Source organism: Brachyhypopomus gauderio, unplaced genomic scaffold, assembly GCF_052324685.1.
Source record: "Brachyhypopomus gauderio isolate BG-103 unplaced genomic scaffold, BGAUD_0.2 sc34, whole genome shotgun sequence".
NCBI lineage: Eukaryota > Metazoa > Chordata > Actinopteri > Gymnotiformes > Hypopomidae > Brachyhypopomus > Brachyhypopomus gauderio.
The window spans coordinates 494,377-520,000 of NW_027506866.1; the positions used below are offsets into that span (position 1 = coordinate 494,377).

Here is a 25,624-nt window from a genome sequence, read left to right on the forward strand (position 1 = left end):
ACGAGCTATCCAAACGCTAACGCAAATCATCCAGGATAATCCAGTCACATAAGAGGAAATATAATTAACTATACTGATAGGCTACCAAAAAAGTAGGCGTGTCCCGCGTGTCTTTGCTCCCCACCGCAAACTTCAAGGCAACCAATTAACCCTAATAAGTTCAATCTACTTAAAAAACAGAGGTAACTCGTTGCCTCAAAAAAATTTAGTAATGGCTTCTGTCAAAACTAATATAATTGAGTTGTATGGATACAACTCATACTTATATGATTTAAATAGAGTGAACTAATCAAAAGTTGAAATTACTCAATTTACTCAATTTTAAATTACTCAGTTGCTTTTACTTGTTAATTTAACTTTTGTTATGATTTTGAGTTTTTTGCTTAGCACTAGCATTAGCAACAATATATTTTGCTTACCCTTTAAACATAATATAGGAATTAAATGTAACTATTGTTTTAAATGTGTCCGAGCTGTGAACCCGAGAGAGGGGCCTTAGGAAATCATGATGCGTAAGGAGTTTAAACGAGAAGGTGATTGCTCAAGCAGAAGTGGTGAACTAATAATGCTGACATGGGTGAAACATGAATGTATGACATCCTGATGTATGGTGACCTCGGGTCAAGCAGACAGTCCAGAGACAGGAACCATATGTATAAGAGATGTTAGGTTTGGAGACAAAGAGAGAAGTCTTGTTTGTTCGAACAACAATACCATGTAAGGCATAGAAGCAGATCTGTGAGTTTGGGGCGTGGAGAAATCGTATATAAAGACGGCATGTACAAACACTTGTTGGGTCTCTCTGATGTTAGAATGTGAGATCCCCAGAGATATCTCTGTTTTAATAAAGGCATTTTTGCTATTGCTATAATTTTGGTATGTGGTTCCTGCTACAGTATTAATCACTACACAGTTACAAATAACTTAAGAGATACTTATGAGATTTTTTATTATTAATACTTAATTGTTATAATTATTGTAAATGAACTTCACTGACAACACTGGTTTCATAGATATGAACTTGTTTATTATCATTTGGCATCAAATAACATTTTAAACCATTACTGCTTTCAGTCAAAAGCAAAACAGTGTGCTTCATACAAAAGATCAAGTGAATGACAAGACATAGGCTATAACGTGACATGAACAGAGATTCCTCAAATCAGTGCTTTTAAGCAATAAAGTTATTTTTGAGCAATAAAATGCTTGCCTTGCACAACATAAAATTAGAGAGAGAGAGAGAGAGAGAGAGAGAGAGGAAGCATTTTCATTTATTTACTTCAAACAAGCTAAAATAAACACCAACTTTACATCCTGCTGGTAGTGAGTGTATTTCTAACTAAAATTTCTGCTAAATTCTAAGAAATCCTTTAGTTTTTTTACGACTGCTAACATGCGTTTCCCAATACTTGAGATACATTTTTAAAACTCTAACACAGCAACACATTTACTGAATGCTAACGTTAGCAGCAAGCTAGCATTATCAGCAATCTATCCAAATTAATACATTGCTAACACATGTATAAAACAGTTCATTCCTGCCACACAATCTAATTGGTTAAGAACTGCTCTAACCGATCAGATATTTCACCATAACGCCACAGCTGTGATGAAGAATACAATAGTCGTCTTTATTTCGTGTCTGCATTATCACACACTGTTAACCCTAATAAGTTCAATCTACATTAAAAAACAGAGGTATTGAGTTGTATGGATACAATTCATACTTATATGATTTAAATAGAGTGAACTAATTAAAAGTTGAAATTACTCAATTTAAAATTACTCAGTTGCTTTTACTTGTTAATTTAACTACACAATTACAAATACCTTAAACTATTAAGAAAGAACTGCTTACAGTTAATACATCAAGTTTTTAATACTTTTACTTATGAGATTTTTTATTATTAATACTTAATTGTTATAATTATTGTAAATGAACTTCACTGACAACACTGGTTTCATAGATATGAACTTGTTTATTATCATTTGGCATCAAATAACATTTTAAACCATTACTGCTTTCAGTCAAAAGCAAAACAGTGTGCTTCATACAAAAGATCAAGTGAATGACAAGACATAGGCTATAACGTGACATGAACAGAGTTTCTATAATAAAGTTATTTTTGAGCAATAAAATGCTTGCTAACGTTAGCAGCAAGCTAGCATTATCAGCAATCTATCCAAATTAATACATTGCTAGCACATGTATAAAAGAGTTAGTTCCTGCCACACAATCTAATTGGTTAAGAACTGCTCCAACCGATCAGATATTTCACCATAACGCCACAGCTGTGATGAAGAATACAATTGTCTTTATTTTGTGTCTGCATTATCACACAATGTTAAAAAGCTTCTCCAAGTCACGTGTTTGCCAAAAGTTTAATAGACACAAATTAGTTCGGCGCCCCACACACAGGACGTATACGGTGTACATGTAATGTCACAGAAATTCAGTGGATAGAATTATTAGTAGGAAGTATCATGTATTGATTTTTTATTGCAAAGGCCCTAATGGGGAAAATACCTTTATATATTTCTAATCTACTTCCATTTCAATCTAATTTATCTTATTTATATAATACAAAATCACAAAATAAGTTGCTCTTAGATAGCCCATTAGAAAGAACAGAGTTGGTCATGGTGAGCGGTGTCGGCCAGAGGAGGATGGGTTCCCCCCCTGAGTCTTGGTTCCTCTCAAGGTTTCTTCCTCATGCAAAAAACTAGGGAGTTTTTCCTTGCCACTGTTGCCCTTGGCTTGCTCACTGGGGGCTAGGACTCGCCACTTGTAAAGCTGCTTTGTGACAACAACTGTTGTAAAAAGTGCTATATAAATAAAATTTGATTGATTGATTGATTGATTGAGTTGGGGAAAATCGCTTTTTCATTGTATGCGCCTTATGTTTGGAATGAGCGTCAAGCTGTCTTAAACCTAGGCTTCTTACCCTCTCTGAAATTGTGTTGTGTATAGAAGTATTGTATGTCATTGTGTATAATTGTTTTGTTCTGCAAATATTGGCCAGGACTCCCTGGGAGAAGAGTTATTGTAACTCAGTGAGATTCCTCCTGGTTGAATAAATGTTAAATAAAAATAAATATATAAAACAGATGATGCATCTGAAATAAACATAATTTAAAAACAAGATACTAAAATAGGCTAAAACAAACAAAAATGGACTAACAAACAAACAAAAAAGCCCAGACACTGCAGTATTGAAATTCTGTAATAAAGTCATTTTTTTCAGGTAAGAAGAGCCTGCTGAGGGGTAGTTCAAAGTCAAAGTCAACTTTATTGTCAAATCTGTGATACGTGCAGGACATACACAGGATTGAAATTACGTTACTCTCAGACTCCATAGTGCAGCGGTAAACATTTACTTAAAATTAACATTAACTAAAACAGTAAAAAAAGGAATAGTACAATAGTAACGGTAAGTACAATAGTAAAGATAAAAATATAGCTGAGTTGTTTATATATATAATAAAATAAATAGAGGTCTCTGAAATTTACATTCAAGTAAGTGGCGTATGCAGCAGTAAGTAAACATACTGTATGTGCAAAGTGAATGTATGAGGAATCTGGTGTAATTACGATTAAAGTGAACGTATGCAATGAATTAGAAATATAATGTGCAAATGTAACAGGAGTGCAAATTGAAGAAAGAGCAGGGAATGAGTTGATCCTCCTGACTGGTGGACTGGTGCCAGGGGGATCTGCCTCCTGAACTGTCATGAGATCACAACAGATCCTGAACCTGTAGGAGGAGCCAAGACACAAAATGGCAGTGAGATATCAATACTCCCAGCTGAACTACTCTCTGGACTACACCTGGTTGCAGCATGTGGATAAGACAACAGGGCGAAGATAAGATTTTCTATGGGGCAGTGTGAAGTGTGACGGCAGCTGCAGCGTGAGAAGGCAAACTGCTCTACAGACGCTCTACCTGGCTCAGAGAGGCTGAAACTTGGAGGACGCGGCTCTGTGTCTCTCGGCGCCGGGCAGGGCTGCTCTGGCAGAAGGCACAACCGAGGTCTTTTTGGACCATCCCGGAGGCCGCGGCGCTCTATTCTATAAGGAGATGTGAGACAGTGATCAACGACTGCGGCCTGTCGACAGAGCCGGAGGGGAGGGAGAGGCAGAGCGCGTGGGACTCACCCGGTGGGATGACCATGGCCAGCGACTTGGGCAGGGTGGCGGCGTTTTCCACAAAGGTGGGCAGGCGCCTGGGGCTGAGCGGGCTGCAGGTGTCCGAGTCCCGCACGGTCACACAGCTGTTGACGTCCACCCGCTTGTCCACGCCGCAGCTAGGGAGGAGTGTTTAAATCCACAAAGTGAGCAAACAGAAGGGTGACCGTTTCAACACAGAGCAAACACAGAGCTCAGAGGCACAGGAGGCGGAGCAAAGGAGTTCGTGGGGAGGGCACCTGGTGGGCAGGATCTTGGCATTGTCCTTGCCCTCGGTGTCGCTGGAGATGGTGATTATTCTGACAGCGGGGCGGAGTGTGTCCGAGATGATGATGGGCTGAGATGGGTGCGTGGCAGAGGACACACACACAACCAACAAACAGGTCACATGTACTTAATGGCAAGACCCTTCAAACATAGCTGAAAAGCACATTTCCGGTGAGTAATTTCTTATCTGAACACCTGCAGTGTTTAATGTGAGCTGTAGGTTTGGGGATACTGGTGCAACACACGACAAGCTTGTGCTGGCAGGCCCACCTGGCTGTGTTGGTCGGGCTGGCTGCTGAAGGTGACTGGAAGGTTGGAGTTGGTGCTGGCACCCGCCCCCAGCCCCGCCCCCAGCCACGCCCCCACTGCCGAACAGGCCTCTGCTGCCGTCGAAGCCCGTGCACCTCCGCTTACAGATCTCCATGTTCTGGAAGCAAGACTTTACACTGCAAAGTGAGAGAGACAGAGAGTGAGACAGACAACGAGAGTGACACACAGAGTCAGTGAGACAGAAAGAGGTGAGTTACAGCACTGTGCTACAGCAAGTTACAATAAGATGGCGTTCCTTAAAAAGAGCTCTTTGGGGTTTTCTTCCATTTGCATGCAACTTTAGTGTGCTTCCAGTTGGAATTCTTAGCTCCTTGTCTGAATACATTTTACACGAAAGAAGCAAATTATGGAGCGCCCAGCCCTGCATAATGATCGACACGCAAACCATCCTGCCCGCGTCGGAGCTGGAACACAGGCTGGACTGTGTGAGACGGAGGGACGGCCCTGTACACACTCACTGTGCACTGTGAGGGTAGTGAGAGAGGTGAGCCATGGTGACGAATGGGTGTTTGAGAGTCTCCAATGGCGTGATCCGTTTCCCTGCGTCCAGCGTCAGCATCTTTTTAAGCAGGTTGATGAACTCCCACCGGTCAGCCTTCTCCACCTGAACGTCTGTGCCTTTCAGAATGGGCATGTTGACCTGCATGGGAGACGAACGGGTAGGTCATATTATGTGCCAGCAGAGGGCGGCGATGTGCCTAAGACGCTGTTTCAGCAGCAACATTGCCGTGTGTTTCTCTGCATTTCACAGGCGCTGTTGTGACTTACATACACTTCTTATTATGACAGCACGAACCCTCGAACCCTTGAACTCAAAACCAAGACCTTGCTCTACATGCTCCACCAGCAGCTGGTGCGCTTTGTTCTTCATTTGCATGTCACAGCAGTGATGCTAAGCGTGCAATAAGGTGTACAAGAGCACAAATAACCTGCTTCATGTCATCGAGACGGTCGAAAATGTATCTCCTGGTCTCTTGGGACTTGACGCCAAGCTCCACCTCATGCTCTAAAGGCGTCTGGGGAACATAGAAGGAGAAAAAACGTTCAGGTGTACTGTCAGGTGCCATTACAGATCTCTTATGAACCGAACACATGGCACAAGAAGGATGGGGGACCTTGAGTCTCCACAGATGGTAGCTGGAGCCAGAGCCCCTGTGGAAGAAGCATCTGGTCTTGGTTCCCGCACTCAGGAGGTTCTCTGCTGGAAGGCCCTGCGTCTGGGAGATGTACCGGATCTGCGGCGACAGCGTACAGGAGGGATGATTTTATGGTATGATGGGATGACTTTATTTTATGTTCATATATTGATCCTGAAGACGAGCTAGCAAAGACAACTACTCTATCCAAACCCTACATGTCCCTACAGCCACAAAGCCACCATGGGTCTGCACCTCTAACACAGTAAGGGCCTCGCTTTCCTAAAACACCTTGCACCAGTCAACCCTGTTGTACTGGGACCTTGACTGGACCCATCTTAGAATTCCACTGTCATGCAAACCTGAGATTTTTTCCCACTGCAAGACAGTATTCCTAGCACTACTGTAAAGAGCTCTTATTAGATTACCAATTATAGCCAGCAAACACATCTCAGGCCTAAAGGGCCCACAGATCACACTCTCAACACATTTGAGTTAATTGTTTTGTTGGTTCCCCAAAAATCATTCATAGTCTCTTCCTTGCCAGTCATTACAGAACAGCTAGCAAGCTGCATAGTTAGAATAAAGGTGGCCATCACTGTTAGCAACTCCACTCTTCTCCCAAACAAGATTTACATCTTTATTACACAGCGAGGAAGTTCTGGAAAGGAGGTGGGAAAGCAGACTCTAAATCAGCACTGTTCTTCGATGCTTCGTGAATAAAGACAGAAGCGTGAGAAAGGCGAGGTTCGGGTCCGAGGCCCGTGGGCTGACCTGATCGTATTCAGATGCTCCAGGATACAGGGGACAGCCCAGGAAGAGCTCGGCGATGACACAGCCCAGGGACCACATATCGATGGCCTCGCAGAACGGGAGACCCAGGATGATCTCGGGCGATCTGGACCAAAAAGACAAAAACGTCCATCATCACGTTTAGCATGATACTGTGGTTTGTGGTGATTCAAAGGTACTCACTTTAACACAGAGTGATGAATTAATGTGTGAAAATGTAAAAGCTTTAAGAAGTATTTTTTTTACTACCTGAAATATTCTTTTGGTAAATTGGTAGCACAATACTGGCCTGTGCATTACCCATCTACTACTGTAGTGTAACCTGACACTGACACTACACTGACACACTGACACTACATACTGATGTGCTGTTCTCCACTACGTAAATACAGAACAACACTGCCATGGTGTAACTACAATGGAGCAGTGCGGGTACCCTGTACTGATATTACCAAAGCCTGAAGCATAAAACCAACCAAAAAAATATTTTTATGTGTGCTGAGAGCATCTTAACTTCTCAGGCACTGAAGATATTAAGATATTCTTTGGTGTTTGGATAAATGACAACACTTACATGATCCAGTTAAAAATACATCATTTATAAATCAAATGGCAATCAAACGCGTTGCAGTTCATCGTAATGCTTATCACAATCTTAATGTGCAGCCGTGTCACCATAGCCATCCACAACGGGCAGTTCACCTCTCAAGCACACTCGAGCGGAAGCGATTCCCACAACCATGCATCTGTTTCCAATATGCCTTAGGCCGCGCCACTCACCGGTAGTATCTGGTCTGCAGGTAGGAGGAGCACACGGCCTGGAGACGTGGGTGGCGGAGCCGAAGTCGATGACCTTGACCCGGTACGGCTGCCTGACGGGGTCCACCAGCATGATGTTGTCAGGCTTGAGGTCGGTGTGGATCAGGCCCAGACTCTTCATCTTCAGGAGCGCCATGGCCAACTGCTGCACTATGGGCCGGATGCACTTCAGCGGCAGCGGGCTGTGCTTGACGAAGTCCTGCAGGCTCTGCCCCAGCATCTCAAACACCAGGCATAAGTGGTTCCTGTGCTGGAAGTACTCGTACGAGCGAACAATGTTGAACTCGTCTACGTTCTCCTTGTTGAGACGGCTCAGGATGCTCATCTGAGCAGATGGGGGAAGATGGGACAGGCGTTAAGTTATGTGGGCACAGCATTCAAGGGCTAATATGCTACGTAACTTCAATAGCATCAGCCCAGTTACTGCATGGCTCCCTTCAGACATTTACTTTTGCTATATTTGGCAGATGCTCTTTTCCAGAGGGAAATGACCCCTGATCAGTGGCGGCTGGTGCACAAATAATTGAGGGGGGTGTAAACAAATTAAAAACAAATAAAGCAGTCTTATTGCCCTTTATTTATTTGAACATGAATTTTGCCCTAACGTTCTTCAAGTGAATGCTTTGTGAGAAGATTATTTTGTAAAGATAAAACTGAATTTTCTCTCATTTTGTATGAGCTGCTGCTCCAGCCTGCTGATATTCAACATGAACCGAGTTACGTTGGAGGTTCGCGCGAGGTGGGCGGAGTCTCGCCCTACGATCACTCGCGAAAGTATAAACCAGCTTTAACGAACCGCAGCTGACTGACACTACCAACAAGAGTGGGTGTGTCCAACAAGAGTGGGTGTGTCTGAAACCGACCAATTAAACTGCAGCCTCAGATCAGTGCTTGGCAAAAGTTTATGCCTCTCCATGCACTCTCATTAGACCGGTGCCCCGCACACAGGAAGTGTGCACAATGTAAGCAATTAAATACAATTATGTGTTTACACTTTTAATAAATTCAAACATGGCAATTAGACACACAGTGTCACTAAATAATTTCCTCACTATCGCACTTTAAAATGAACTCATTTTAATATCGGAACAATATTAAGGGGGCGGCGCCCCAGCGCCCCATATTGACCAGCCGCCACTGCCCCTGATTACAAATTGCAGTGTTAGCCAATATCAGCCTATTACATCTTATTAGAGCAGGAACAAAGCAACATCACAATCAGGGCTACAATTGTGTAACGCGGGAGTACAGGGAGGTACTTGACGTGTGAAAAGAGAAACAATATAAGCCGTGAGAGCACGGTAAAACAATAAACAAAACTTCAGACAGCTGAAACGGATCATTGCTGATTACGTCCCGCAACTCCTGGTGGTAGAGGGAGTGGCAGCCGAGCCAGCCCTGACACATTGATTCTCAAAACCTCTTTTAAATCTACCATAATTTCCCCACCTCGATCAGGCCCTGGCGGGCATAGGCAGGGTGATTTTTCAGGATCTTGATGGCGACAGATTGACTGGTGCCGCGCTTCCAGCACTTGGCCACCTGGCCAAAAGTCCCGCGGCCAAGGAACTCCAGCACCTCGTATCTGTTGGAGGCAGAGCAGAGGACCTCGTGCTGCACTAGACGGTAGTCGTCCATGCTGAGGAAACTGCTGCTTGTAGCCATGGAGTCAAAGTACGCCATGGACCAGGTGGTAGAGATTTAACCAATCTGAATATCTTATTTAGTTATCTGGGTTAACTAACCTCAGAACAAACTTTTTGAATAAAAAGCAGAAGAAAACGACACGGAATTCATTCGTAGTCGACCGTAAATGTTGTTCTGTTTGCACATCACTATGACAACGCGTAATGTAAACTAGCGGTTTCCATGGAAGCTCAATTCGAATTCTACGATTGTGACGTGGTAACAGGCGCCACAACGCGCTACGCAGCGCTGCTTTATTAGCATATAAGATCAAATATAAGGTCGATTCATTTCAAAACAATACACAAAACAACAGCACTGTTTTAAATGTGCGTGTTTGGGTAGCCAGCTACAGTTTTGCTTTTTCTCTAATTCGCTCGCTAGCTATTACCTAACCACCCCCCCCCAAACGATCACGTTGGCGTATTAATATGTAGTTAAGATATATGCTCGTTTGGCCTACCTTACCTAACAAACTAGCAATATTTTATTTAATGGTAGTTTATTTTCAAAGCACACAATCTTAACGTCTTAATGCACTCTCGAGTTTACCGCTGGAATTACAAGAGGTTGATACATTTCTTATGTATTTGTAACTTATATATTTGTAACGTTATATAAGCGAACCATTCAGTCAAATAGCTATTTGTTGCGAAACGAAACACAGTTCATTTCAAGCATCTTCAAATGCTTTAGCCAATATCCAACACTTTTTTTTAATCTGAAAAAGCAACATTAAAATGAAAGTATTTCCAAGTATTTCAAGCAGTCGTACGAACCCTAAAATTGGGTCTGTCCACTACAAACTCCTTTATGCTTTTAATTCTTCAGCCGAACGCTTGGTGAAGGGGGTTGTATAGAAGGATAAACTGATAGCACATGTACATCTCAGAGACTCTGCTGGACATAACACAGTTCGTCTGGAATACGTATTTAAGAGCGCGTGCTCATCGCCAACACGTCTCTGATAGTCTGTGGTGGATCGTGAAAGACCTCCAGCAGCTGCATTACAGACCTACCTGGATGAGTCATGATCGCGCCTGCGTCTCGGAGACGCTTATGAGATCTCTCCTAGACTATTTAATACGGCGTTTATTCATCTGCAGTACGTCTTTTAAACGGCAGGCTTGGATGCCAAAATGACGTTCATACGCTGCATTCCAGACTTATATGTACAGTAGGCCTATAGCTAAAATGCAGCATCTGAACGTACCTGAATGCAGGGTTGCCAACTCTCACGCATTGAGCGTGAGACACACGCATTTGACCGTTTTCACACGCTCTCACGCCACACTTCCGATATCTCACACAGAAAAAAAATATCCAGTTTATTTACCCCAGATCCACATATATGATTCAATACGTTACTAGTTCGCTAGCTCTGGCGCCATCCACCGGCGATATAACACTGAATCTGTGTCCATTTTACGTTCGCCACCCCCCCCCAGCTCATAAAACTTTCGTCCCCCCCCCCCCCCCCCCCCCCGCTCTACAAAATACACTCGCCACCGGCTCCAGGTTAAAATCTCACTCCAAACGAACGTCAAAAGTTGGCAACCCTGTGAATGTGGCATTTAAAATCAAACCAGATTGAATTACATTTAAAGCTAGATTTTATATTCTTCTTCCTCCCTAAGTTAAAGCTATGAAATACACAAGCAGCGCGATCGTATGAGCCACTAAGAAGCCTAAAGACTCAAACAGAAATATACACTGGAAAATTATGCTATATTATTTTATGTAATTAATTAATATTATTAATATTATTACCACAAAACAAAATTAAGTGAAAGGGATTTGCAGTTAACATGTTTATTTAACAGAAAATCAACAATATGCAACAAACGTGTAATTAACAAATTAAAGATGAGCGTCTTGCTGGTGCCAGGTGGAGGTAGTCTTTTAGGCATTTTTCAGCCTCTGATTTCATGGGAGCGGGTAGCGCTGGGTTCTTCACTGCGGCAGCTGTGTGTCAAAATGTAGAATATTATTACTATTCTTGTTAAAGAGGCATAAGGGCTACACATTTATCAGTTATATTACCCTGAATACATTAAGTAAACTGCATGTAAGAAATAAATCATCTAATGTATCTGTTATTAGGCTAGGCTTAAGGTATTAGGTTACAAGCATATAAGTAATTGGAGGAGGAGTAGTATTTTCCAAAATATACAAAGGTGTTGTTATTTACCGGTCATTTTGCCGTAAAACTTTAAAAACCACATGACCTATAAGAGTCCGTAAATGCTATGCGCTTCATGCTAAAGCTAAAAATGTAACATGTAAGTCGTTCCAATATACTCACCAATAGCAAGCTGTCCACAGGCTGTCTGTTTTAATACTCGCTTGTGTCCCCTGCCACACCAGTTAAGGCTTTTTGCCAGGTTTGGGGTGAAGACCTTGCTGGAGATCCACCATATCGTTCTCTTTATTGTGTGGCCTCCACTTAGTGACAGCATGTTGGTCTGAAATAAAGCACAATAAAAATAGAAATGGATAAACAGCAATCTCACTGCACCAACTGCACCTTCATAACATATGTCCTAGGAAATGTACATTCTGTTTTGCATTTTGTAATCAGGGTTCTTATTTAAAATCAGTTCCTATCTTATTCATTGTATTGACTTAAAGTAAGTGATTAGAACGTTTTTGACTAATAATATAAAACTGTATACAGTCTTGGCTAAAATATTTGCACTTCTTTTTAGAAAATATTTAGATGCAATATTGACAGATTGGTGAACCTCTACCCATCTCTGGGGAGATAGATAGATAGATAGATAGATAGATAGATAGATAGATAGATAGATAGATAGATAGATAGATAGATAGATAGATAGATAGATAGATAGATAGATAGATAGATAGATAGAGAGAGAGAGAGAGAGAGAGAGATAGTCAAGTCAAATTTATTTATATAGTGCATTTTACAAAACAGATTTTCAAAACAGTTGCAAAGCACATAATTCACTCTTTCACATAATTCACAAATTCTTTGTTTTTGCTTCAAAAGCAAATATTTAGGTAAGTCAATTTGTCAGTGCCATCAGAGTATCTAGTCTGTGTGCCATTGCCTATGAACAAGGCAGTCAAAATAATTAGTCATGTTGTCAGTGCAACTATAAGTCAAAGTCAAATTTATTTATATAACGCTTTTCACAACACATGTTGTCACAAAGCAGCTTTACAGGATTTACATGGTTAACAATACTATGGGTCCATATCCCTAATTAGCAAGCCAAATGCGACAGTGGTGAGGAAAAACTCCCTATGATGGTGGGGAATAGGAAGAAACCTCGGGAGGACCAAGACTCAAAAGGGAACCCATCCATTGGGCGGCCCGTTACACTCACAAGTCACAGTCAGTGCAGACTGTAAGTACATTCTGATGGAAACTAGCTAAGCTTTTGATTTCAAGAATGCTGCACATGCTGTGGTATATCAAATGAAACAATACATTTTACACACAAAATACAAAGTTACACAGAACACAAAGTTACACATGACTGCATGTGGGAGACTGATAGAAAGAAATTGGGCTGGAATCAATTTTGTACAGCAATATTGTTTGACTGTATTGTTTGCACTGCAATTTGTTGACAAAAACAAATCTGATTGAAATTCAGAAAAGACAGACAGCTGACTGGAAAAACTGCAAAATTAGAAGAAACTTATTCTACACATTCAAAACAACCTGAGCACATACAGCCTCCAGAGAATATACACATTTCTGAATTTACATACATTTTCTCTATGAAATGTTTGAACAATTGAACACAGACACAGTTGTTCTTCCAATATTCAGCTGCACCCAGTGACCAGCTTCAGCCATTGTAAAACCATGACTTACATGTACAACATGGTCCACAATTGTTGCCCTTATTTCACTGTTTTGTCCCCTCAGCCTTACACCACACAGTCTTACTCCTCTTCTTGGCTGTTCACCCTGCACATGGCCTTGTGTTTCCATTATGAGACTTTGTGATACTGCAGTGTTTAGCCTCCAGCGATGCAGACTGGGCAGCTGATACCAGTGATCGCCGCAGTACAACAGGATACTGTGTGAGCCTAAGTGAGAACAGCGCACTTATTTCATGGAAGACGAAGAAGCAACCTACTGTTGCACTTTCCACATGCGAAGCAGAGTATATGGCACTTGCTTCTACTGTTCAAGAGTGTCTTTACCTAGAACAATTACTGGGGAATATGGAAAGTTACAAATACACACAAACAATAATACATGAGGACAATCTGAGGACAATGGCATATGAGCACGCTGTTAAGTGACGTAATTTCTGCTAAAAGTTTAGGATGGTTGTTGACATCCGGTAGCCATTGAAAGCGTACACTGTGCTAGCTATTCACCTCACCAGTCTTGTAACGAGCATATTTACCATTATTTACTTGGAAGTTTCCTTCATCTCCTGTCCGTTTACGTGTCCTAAACATGACAGTTAAACAAAAAAAAGTATCGTTTCAACAACGTACAGACAGCAGGTCCAACCACCACTGCTGTGTACCATTGTGCACAGCATCGACAAGGTGTAATTCCTACCTGAGCTTCCACACCTTTCCAAAGGACTCAGAACTGCAGAAACAATGGGTGGTTAAGATCAGGAGAGATCATTTTATTATCACGAGTACTTCCCGTGTGTGTTTGCGATATTTTATCGCTGCTCGAACCTCCCAATCCTACTGGACGACAACGACTGCGACCTGGAGCTTTTCCTGTACTATTTCAATGGAATAACTATACTATTCCAACTCCACGACCTGGAGTATGGGAAAGAACAGAGCGTCCACCCAACACTGATCTAACAGAGATGCAGACTGACCATGATGATGATGACCCCTTACCGTGTCATGAACATGACTACTGCGTCAGTAATGAGCCTGCTGCGCTTGATCTCTCCCTCAATGAAAATGAAGAGCTACGCGAGGAGATACCAAGGCTCTGAAAACAAATCGAAGACTTAACTGTCAGCAGCACGTTTTGTTTGGAGCGGTTTTCTGCCTCTGATGATGACATACGATTCTTTACCAGGTAAATAAAAAATATGGCAGGACACAGTACACGGATGGGCCTTCTCTGGTGTCTGAAATACATTGTGAATGAATTAGCCACTATATAACTTTATATATAACTTTTATATTCCACAGATTTGCAAGCCATGCCCACCTGATGGGCTTTTGGAAGCAAATAGAGCCAGCCACCCACATCATACGGGTTACAAGAGCACAGACTGTTGAGAAGACTGATCAGGTCCCTCACTCTGCCAGTGCAACGGTAAATGTTTTCGTCTTGTCCATACAAAGCATGTTATGTCATCATTTTCAAATTAATCTTTACATCAAAAGAAGTTTTGATAGTCATAATGTAATATGACAATAGGATAATGTATTTTTTCCCCAGGTTCTTCAACCAATTGATGAGTTTTTTCTCTTCATGAACTACCTGTCATTGGGACTGATGCAAAAGGATTTGGCCCACAGATTTAGAATACATCGGTCAACTGTTAGTCGTATTATTAACACCTGGGCCAACTTCCTTTATACTGTATTGGGAGCTGTTTCTATTTGGTTAGATGTGGACACTGTGAAAACTCACCTCCCAGATGTGTTTCAGGACTATGCTGACACTCAAATAATTTTAGATTGCACAGAACTGAGATGTCAAACTCCAAATTCCCTTCTCCTCCAGAGTGAAGTGTTTTCCACTTATAAATCACACTGTACATTCAAAGGGTTGATTGGGATAGCCCCTCATGGCGCAGTGACCTTTGTGTCTTCTCTTTATCAAGGTGCTATCAGTGATAAAGAGATCTTAAAGCAGTCTGGCATTGTGGCCCTCCTTGACCCATCTATGGCCATCATGGTGGACAAGGGTTTCCTTGTTGAAGACTGCATTCCATGCAAAGTCCACATACCCACGTTTCTGTCAAAGAGAGCTCAACTGTCTAGGTCAGAGATCAGAACGTCACAGTCCATTGCAAGACTGAGAGTCCATGTTGAGCGTGTGATTCGCAGAGTAAAAGAACATAAAATATTCAGCACAGTGATCCCCCTTTCAATCACAGGGAGCATAAACCAAATTCTTTACTGTTGCCTGTCTTTTGGTGAATTATCAAAATGGCCCCTTGGTAAAAGCCTGGGCAAACAATGGCTAATCTCAATCCAGAATTAGACAGATGATGTAATGTGAATGATAGAGAAAATATAAAATAATAATAAATCACCAACCTTAAAATGATCCCTTTAAGGTCAGGGGTCGGCAACCCGCGGCTCCAGAGCCTCGTGCAGCTCAGCTTTTGAATAGAATTAATGAGTATTTAATTAACGTATAATATTTTTGAGACTTAAAAAATGTTCGGGTGGAATTTCACAAATGTCCAGTATTTAGTTTCGGTTCGCTTGAGTGACATGTCATCGTCACTGAAATAAATTTCCAATTATTTTGCTTTTGTGGCTCCGAGTCAAAAAGCTTGCCGACCCCTGCTTTAGGTCATGCTAGTCTGTAAATATTGGCTGCAATGTTAAGGTACAGTGCAATATGATAAATAGTATAAAATGCTTTCACTTTTATATGTAAAATTGACAACACAATACAACATTATGTATTTCTTAACTTTTACTGTATTTGTAAAAATGAAATGAATACAATAGTAATACAATTGACAGAATAATTTGAAATTGTTTTAATTGTTCATGAGTTCATTATGATTTTCTATTGCTTGGGCATAGAGAGGTATTTTGGCATGTAAGTGTTAAAGAAAAACATGTCACACCTCCTTTTCACCTCTTCTAATACACTGCTATCTCTGTAAACTCGCTGCACAAAAATATCATCATGGGCACAGATAACTAAATCACACCACTGCATACCAGTAATCAATAACTGGCCCTGGATTTGCCAATAATAACAATGGCTCTCCTTCAATCTGTGTAGGCCTTGTGCCACTTTGAGGAATTTGCAGTCTACATAGCTTTGTGCATTTGGGCACTTAATTTCAACAAGCCCAAATGATGGACGCTCAAGTGGGTCATATACAAGTCCATCAGGTGATGCACCCAGCCAAGATGCATCTGGATGAATCACTAGCCCACACTTGGTCAAGTTCAAGTTTTTCAGAACTGCATAGTCCTTTAAGGCCCCCGTTTCCATTTCAAGTCCCCTCTTCATGTGTGCTGTTTGTCGTGTCCCTCGGATTATCCTTTCTGCCAGGCTTTCTGCAGCACCTGGACCTCTAACGTGGCTCACCTCTCTGAAATGTGAGGCAGTCACTCTTTCTCTCCTAAGTGAATGACACTCAGGTGTAGCACTTTGGGATCTTGTTGCCTCCTCAATAAGGTGTGACTGTGACAAGGTCACAGAAAGTGAGCTTAGGTGTAGCTGTTCTTGGTGTGTTGGCACAAATGAATATTCAGGTGGGCTTAGATGGCAACATTCTAGTGGCAGACTCGGGAATGGGGGTGCATCCTCATGTATGACAACACTGTCAGATGGAGGTGGTGGTTGTTGATAGGACAATACACTGCCAACTTGTACCTTCCCAAAGATGGAGTCCACAAGTGGCTTGTCAGGCGAGATGTTCATTGTGCAGATGAGTGGAAGAGAATCTGCTTTCTTTCCAGCGTAGACTGGTCCAGGATTGAGGGTGGCCCGGTGTGGGAGCTCACCGCTGTAGCCCTTGAAAAGTGTACTAAAAGAAGAGTGAATAACATTTATTTTTACACATTGTAATCTGTTCACCAGCACAACTGATTGTGAATCACATATCACATGTCATCTGAAGTACAACGAGGCTAAATTAAATTTTGAAGAGAACAGGGTCTTATCAGATGATCAAAAGCATTTATTTTTTTACCACACACTGTAATCTGCCTATTAAATTTGGTACTACATACCTAACTCCACTGGCTGTAGTAGCACCTGGTTTTGGCTTTAGGACAACCATGGCATCCACGGGTCCAGGCTTCACCCCCTATTAATTTAAAAGATGGTGTTAGTAAAGTGACTGTGATACATTAACTAACATTAAATAATGAAATAAAACAAACCATTGTTGGTGGTTTATGCCACTTCTGTTCTGTCTGTGTGCATGAAAGGACAGGAAGCACGACAGACATGCCAGATTCAGAATAATGAGCAGTCTGGAAAAGCAATGCAACCAAGTGGTTGCAGATTCCGCAACCAGCAACACAAGAGCAGTTGCTGTTAATGAGCACAACTGGCATTGTATCACGTAATGTCATCTGAAATACACAAGAGGCAAAATGTAATATCTTGAAAAGAAGACTTCAGCAATGTCAATAGGCGCAATTTCTGTCCCATCATGTTGTTAGTGGTGAATGTCACTTGTCTATTGTCTCATGTAACGTTTGTGCTGTTTTGCATCACTCTTAAAACACTTGGCTATACTGTCGTTCTATTCTACAGTGTTGTGCATGGTTCAATCTACTAGTTCACTGAGCAACTATAAACTATAAAATATATTTTAGATTTAAACTTCATTTTCACTCCAGATGAAATGCTTACACATAGGAGTGAAACAGGCCTACTTATATTTATATTATTTTGTTGTTTCCACCACCAACAACAGAACAGTGCAGGTTTTACTTCAACTGCTTCTTGAAGAGTGTTATCAGAATATGTTAATAGGTGTAAATGTTGAAGCCATATGTTAATAAAGAAGATAAAAGATTTGAAAGACAGATTGGCAGATTTTAGAAAATGCAGTTTGAAGAATAGCTGAGGTGGACTATATTCTGCTTTTGAGTCATAGAGGTAGATAACAATAGCTCGAACTGTAAAATAAACTCCCATTTGTTTACTATAGGCAAAACAGACTGCTAATGATTCCCACTCAGCTACTCTGCATTTGGCTACCATTGTAAGCTTTGAAAACCAATGCCTATGGCTATCACAGCTTACGTGAAGTAAGAGCAAGGATAAAAGATTGAACTTGTGTTGAACTAACTTTTGAACTTGTTCAACAGAACTTTGAACGTGACACTGAACAGAACTCGTGTCATTTTAACCAGTCCTACTCTCAGCTGGTGTGGCGTATCTGTTTTCTTCATAGATCTGTAGCAGTGAGCCCTCACTGTTATCTCGTTAGCCTTACTTTTGCCTGATACTTCCATCAGAAATACAAACATGTTTTTAAAAGGCATTTCTAGTACTAGGACAGGTTGGTTCGTTACTAAAAACAACATCACTTCATTAGACTGCCACCTCAGGCTAGCTAGCTAACTAGCGTCAGCCACTTACCTTCAAAATTGCAGAGGTAGGATGAAACGTAGAACTTGAAACCCTTTTCAAGTGTACTCTGTGGCGTTGTACTTGATGCTCTGACAATACGACGCACATCGTTGACGGTAAACTTCGGTAACTCCAACAGGCACCTTGTGAATTTCATAGACTCGGCCATAAACATCTGCACTTCCGCATACCAACCGGAAATATGGTTACATCCTTACACCAAACGAGGAAGTGGTGCGTGCACCTAGTTTCAAATGACAGTAAAATTGACCAATCATATCTTCCCTCTTAGTGGGCGGGCTTAACTGTATGATAATTTCCGCCCGCTGTGGCGACGCTAGCTGACGTGCGCGTTGTTTAAGAGGATCACGGAGCTGTGGACCATATTGTTGGAACCTTATTTTGCTTAAAAAGTTATCTAGTACAGATATTATTGTTTATTGCGTTTCTAAAGCTGTACTGTCGTCTCAGTTTTTTATTTTTTATTTATTGCAGTTAATTAGGAAAGGGGGGCCCACTTTTAATGGTCACGGTTCGCTACTGATATATATACGGTCTCTGGTATGAACCCTTTGGGTACAAGCCAGGCTGCATCAGGTTATTGTAGCAGCCTGGCTGATTTGGTGTTTTGGTTAAAAAAATAGGAAATTGTGATATGACGTGCTACTCAACTTTGGAATGTTTGGATTAGAATGTTTCGTTGGGAAGGTGGAATGTTTGGATTTCAATTTCGATGCTGAAAAGCTGAGAAGTAGTCGCATGACATTTTGCTGTGATTTACAATACTTACAAACATTACAAATCTTACAAATAATATTTAATTTACAATCCCAGATCTGTCTATTTGTTGTATATCTTTCTATCTTTCTATTCTTTCAAATTTTTTATCTTGAGAATGAGTTTTTTCCACAGGAGAACCGACCAGCCAAGGCCTGGACAGGAACAGAAGAACTTCATAGACACACCAGGTTTTACCACTCATGGTGAGAAAAATACATTTTCATATACTATACATAATTTTATACTTCTATGTAAGACAGTATATTTAGTTCTTATGAGTTTCCATAGGCTTATTCATAATAATTAAAAATTAAATATACACATTTATGTAGTAGGTTTCTAAGGTTCAGAAAAATAACATGTATATTTATTCTACTGTCAACTGTCAAGATCTTTATTTTACATTTACACATGGTACAGGATAATATAATTAATAGACCATGGGTTATTTCTTTGATTTCTTTGACCATGGAAAAAGCAAATAAAAATAAACATTTTTAAAAAGAAACAGATTTCTAACATGACATCACAAATTCTTAAGCATTCTCCCCACATTCTGATGACATCACATGGCACCATAGCCCTTCTTATAATCACTTGTTCATTGGGAAACACTTACAAGGCATTTGAGCCTCACTGGGAGGCGTGCTGGGTTTCACTTTACCTGCTGTGGGATTTTCAGGTGTGCCCTACAACCAAGCGACAGTGATCCACACGGATCCCTGTGGACCAGCACCCTTCCCTCACAGAAGGACGGCGGGACCCTCAGATGTCGGCCATGTTAACACCCCTGTAGAAGGACCACTCCACACTGGTACTGTGTAACACTGAAGATTTCATGCGTATTCAACAAACCAAATAATCATGCATGATGAAGTAGAAAAAAACATTTATTACATTTGTTTGTAAGGACTGGCAGAGGTGCAGAACCATCAGCTTTCTGCACATGACCTGACCAGTAAAACATCAGTTTTATCAGAAAATATGACATGACATATTCTTCAACATTGTAATGAATTCAAATGGCACTGTAGCCCTTCTTATAGACCTGATGATCTTAACAGTACACATTCCTCTGTGCCCTGGGTTGGTGTTTTGCATTTAGGCCCTGACATGGAGAGGCAGAGACACCTTGCTCAGCCCCATGTTCAAGGCGAGGTCCTGAGACAGATGGATCCAGTCAACCTCCAGCCTGATGGTGGGTATTTGGGTATTTTGGGTATAACGTTGCTTTGTGTGGAATGCTACGGTTGTTATGGACGCTATTATTGCTATGGAATTCTATTATTGGCTAGTTAGTTAGGTTAGCCTAGCGAACGGTACCACGGAGAGTTTAGAGACAATATGGCGAGGTGATCTGTCTACTGCACTGTTATTCATAATCTTTTTCTTAATGTTCAATCAACATGACAGCAGATGCCCTTCAGAGACCAGTTGGAGACCAGTTGATCCTGGAAGAGGATTATGATGAGAATTATATCCCATCTGAACAAGGTACATTAGCTGTCGCATACTACCTGTTACAGTTTAGGACCCCGGATAAAACTTTAACAGAGCCGGAGTGGCTAATCGGGAGATTCGGGAGGATTCTCGATGGGCCGGCTCATGTCAATCTCTAGTTTGGGCCGATTGGGATGGAAAAATAATTTTGGGCCGGATTTGGGCATGAAACTCCCGGGCTGAAAAAGTGGCCCTGAACTCCGGCCCTGAACTTTAATATATGTTACTGAAATGGTATCATTTAATATCCACCATTGATAAAGTCTACAAGCTACAACAGTTCCACCATTTAAAAACTAAATTATAACATTGACATAATAACTTAATAATATATAATAATATAATAATAATAATATTAACTACACAGTTCCAGTTGGGACTCCTGTATGTTCATCCAAGCTATAGCTACACTTTATAACATAGAATCAATCTCCATGCATTATGGACTTAAATATTTGAATTTGTGGGATTTTGTCTTGATTTGAAAATATCATACTGATTGTGGGTATATTCTTCTTATCTGTATTGCTCCTCAGATATCCATGATTTTGCCAGACAAATTGGCATTGACCCTGAGAGGGAGCCAGAGCTCCTATGGCTGGCCAGAGAGGTGGCTGTAGCCCCACTACCTCCTGAATGGAAACCCTGGTAGGACAAGCTCATTCTCATACAGTCACCCATAATGAAACAGTTTTCTTATCCTTACACACAGAGCAGTGAGCGTTGGTGTGAGCGTCGGTTACTTTTAGAAAAATCCAAGCATACTCTAATGTGCCCTTAATTGAGGAATGGCTTCCATTCCAAGAACTCTACGTCTCATTCATGCTGGCTCGTTCATTCAGGTTCTCGATTACCTGACGTACCAAGGCCCTTTGTCCCCTGTAACTCAGTTATAATTTTAAATACCATTTATATAAGTAGGATGCATCAGGACTTTATTGTGAGTGTCATAATGTCACACGAACTCTCTGGAAGCTTGCAAGAAGTGGGCATTAAATCACTTATGACCTAGGTGATTAGATGAGCAAATTAGACAGCTCAACTTTTTTTTAAAGACCATGGAACTGCAAGTCTGGGGAAGACTGAATAATTTGACTGGGAAATAAGACTGGGCAAGAGAAAATATAACAGCCAGAAGAGGATTTTTGAAGTTGGGGAGTTTGATGTGACATGAAAGATCAGACACATTTTAACATATGAAATCATTTTTGGATTCTGTATTCAAATGGTTTGGGGGAAAGTATGACCTTATTGTCAGGTGTGACAGTGGTGTCAGTACCTTCATACATAAAACACACAAGATCCAGGAGATATTTAATGTTAGTTGTCCCCGAAACTAACAATTGCAAAGTATAAAATGAATATTTCATCACTCTATGCAGCAGATTTGCTTGTAGACTTGGCCTTCTGGCACTATTAATCTGAGCAATGAGACCCAGAGCACCACTCAGTGTTTCAGATGTTGTCCTGTTGACACCTTTGTGGACAGTCCTGTGCTGGAGAACCTAGGCTTGTCTACATGTCATGTGTTTTTATGTGTGTGTTTATCTGATGAGCTTGTCTCCCTTTCCTACTCCAGTCAGGATGTGACTGGAGAAGTTTATTACTTCAACTTCTCCACGGGCCAGTCCACCTGGGACCACCCCTGTGATGAGCACTACCGCCAACTAGTGGCCCAGGAGCGGGAGCGTGCTCACCACGGCCGGACTGCCTCTGCCATCTCAGGCTCCGCCTCCACAGGAACCACAAAGAACAAGGAGAAGAAGAAGAAGAAGAAGAAGGAGAAAAAAAAGAAGGAACCAGAGGGACTGAAGGCCCCAAGAGTGAGTTTGGATCTGTGTACCCTAAAATGTATTTTGTTACACAGCAGTTATATTTGTCACACTTTCTCTTCCATTCTACACATTCTTGACTGCTGTGTTTCTAATAACACTGAAATGAATTGAACAATTATTTGCTCATCGAAGTATATCAAAAGATTTAGGACAGCAGTCGCCTAAAGTTGAGCAGAAAGGAGAAAGAAAGCTAAATTGTGTGTGCCATTCTGCTAAAGCGCTCTCTCTCTCTCTCTCTCTCTCTCTCTCTCTCTCTCTTCTCTCTCTCTCTCTCTCTCTCTCTCTCACACACACACACACTCACACACTCACTCACTCTATCACTGTCTCTCAGCTGCTGGCTCCTCTGGCTCCACTGAGAGGGATGTGTGACCTTTCAGTTCCAGGACTGCGAGGTTCCCTGGGCAACTCCACAGACCTTCATCCTTTAAAGTCCTCACTAGGGGTAAATGTACGGTCTATATCCTCTAGTAGGGGTGAACATGTACGGTCTATATCCTCTAGTAGGGGTAAATGTACTGTCTATATCAGGGGTACTCAACTGGCGGACCGCGGTCCGGATCCGGACCCGAACGCAGTCCTGTCCGGACCCAATCTCATTCCTGATTAACTGGATACGGACCAAAACAAAACCGTAGCATTTATTTCAGGGCTATTGAAAAAACACTCCGTCACGAGTGTTACGTTTGCCACCCCCGCTCAACAACTTACGTTCGCCACCCCGCTCAACAACAAGCCTGCCTGGTTGACGCTTCGCGAGTGGCGCGAGGGTCCGCGCGGCGAAAATTACGTAATCGCTGTGGCTCCGCGTGTGCGCGAGTGTCTCGCGCGCTGTCGGTTCGAGAGGTCGTGCATCTCTTGAATTTTGTAACTTTGCGCTGCGCTTCAGCGCAATGAACAAAGTCACGTTTTCAGGGTTCATACACCTTTATAAGGTGGAATTAAAGCACTTGTACGTCACTTTCAAGGTCCATTTCAATATTTCCCAGCATGTTAAACATAATTAAGTTAAATATTTATACATATACTCGAAATAATTCGCTTTTTATCACATTATTTAATGGTTGTTTATTTCCAAAACGCCCAATCTTCACGTCTTCACGTTCTCTCATGTTTCGTCCTGGAATTACAAGAGGCTCGTATTTGTTAACCTAATACAAGAGAACTATTCAGTCAGACAGCTATTTGTTGTGAAACCAAGTAGTTACAATTTCAAGCATTTTAAAGTACTTTAACCTAAATTCCAGCACTTTTCAAACCTGAAACATATAGCAACATTAAAATTGGTCAGGTAAATGTTCATTCCCCTGTTTTGAGGGGTGTTTCTACCACATATCGTTTCGGACAAAACGCCTATCGTTTCGGAGAACACTGCAGTGACGCTCGCGAAAGTATAAACGCCTCCACCGTTCGCGCACCGTACCCCCCCCCCCCCTCAACAACTTACGTTCGCCACCCCCGCCGCACCGGACCTCAGGGCACAGGTATCTGCCAAAATTGGACCGCGGACAAATTTAGTTGAGTACGCCTGGTCTATATCCTCTAGTAGGGGTGAACATGTACTGTCTATATCCTCTAGTAGGGGTGAACATGTACAGTCTATATCCTCTAGTAGGGGAATGAAACCTCATTGTATACTTTTATAAGGTGGTGTAAGAACAAACCCTACATACGTCACTGGAGGTAAAAGAACACGTCACTCCTCTGCAAAGTTTAGCTTTTACCAAATTGACTTTGAAGTGATGGAGGTCTGAGTTCATGGCAGAGGTGTAGAGTGTATGATGGTGTGTATCTTAGGATGTATCCGGAGCAAATTTGCATTCGCTAAGAGGACGACAGCTGGAGAGTCTGGCTCCGCCCATATTTAATTCAGATCTGGAGGTGGATGAAGAGGAGGAGGATGAAGAGCAGAAGGCGGCGTCTGTCCATGAGGTGAAAACACCTGCTAGAATATAATGCTCTGATTTTTAGCTCACTGTCACCTTTGTAGTCTTTACAGTGCCGTAAAGTATGAGGAATGATTTTCTGTATCCGTGTTGCGGTGTGTGTTTGTGTGTACGTAGAGTCTGCTAGGGTCATCAGACCTGTTGCAGAACATACACTTGGACCTGGACATCCTGAAAGGGGGACTGCAGTATGAGGTGGCCACGATGTTCTTCACTCTCCCTCACTCACACATTATGTTCCCAGCTTTTCACACACATTTATACAGCGCCACTAACATCACTGTGTGTGCTCACGTGATCTTGGTGTTACTGTAGCACCTTGCTCTACCTTTCACAAACACACACACACACACACACACACAATGATCTTGTGAATGTCTGTACATGCATGTTCATGCATATGTGTTTGCATGTGTTGGTGTGTTTGTCTGTGTACGAGCAGGACAGTGAAGTCAGTGGCAGTGCTCCTGTGGAGGAGAGATCCGAACCAGAATGCCAAGATCTCGCTCCGTTAAGAGACCACAGCCCTGACCCACCCTTGCAGGTACTCATTAACACTCACACTGCCTCTCTTCCTATATGTCTCTCTCTCCCTCCCTCCCTCCCTCTCTCTGTCTGTCTGTCTGTCTTTCTCTACAAACACTATAGCAGTGGTATAAGTGAGGGGACCTCAAAGTTTATTTGAGGTTAGGGTTTTATTTGAGGTCATGCACCAGAGTGTTTCTTTCTTTCAGTGTTTCTTTTTGTCTTCTTCCTTTCCGTCCATCCATCCATCCATTTATCCATTTGTCTGTTAGTCTCAGGATGAGATAGATGGAGAGAGAGAGGAAGATGAGAAGATGAGACCACAAGTGGCAGAGAGGTTGGTCTCACTAATGCTGTTGATACCAGAATGTGGTCAACACACGCACACACATGCATAGACACACACAGCTTTTGATAATTCAACTTCAATTCAGTTCAAAATTTGGACATCGTCCATGAACATTTTCATATTTAATCTTAAATCTACTTCTGTTGTGCAGTCAGATTGTGTGACTTCCAAGTCAGAATGCACAAATGCTCACAAGTTCAGTAAATTGACT

General features: G+C 41.8%; 1 long non-coding RNA gene across 1 annotated transcript; it reads left to right on the forward strand.

The window, feature by feature from the left end:
• The first annotated feature begins 19,327 nt into the window (after positions 1-19,327).
• On the forward strand, positions 19,328-20,459 carry LOC143485356 (uncharacterized). Its single transcript, XR_013122848.1, has 3 exons — positions 19,328-19,461; positions 19,941-20,072; positions 20,364-20,459. It is a non-coding gene; the product is annotated as an uncharacterized LOC143485356 (long non-coding RNA).
• Positions 20,460-25,624: the final 5,165 nt, after the last annotated feature.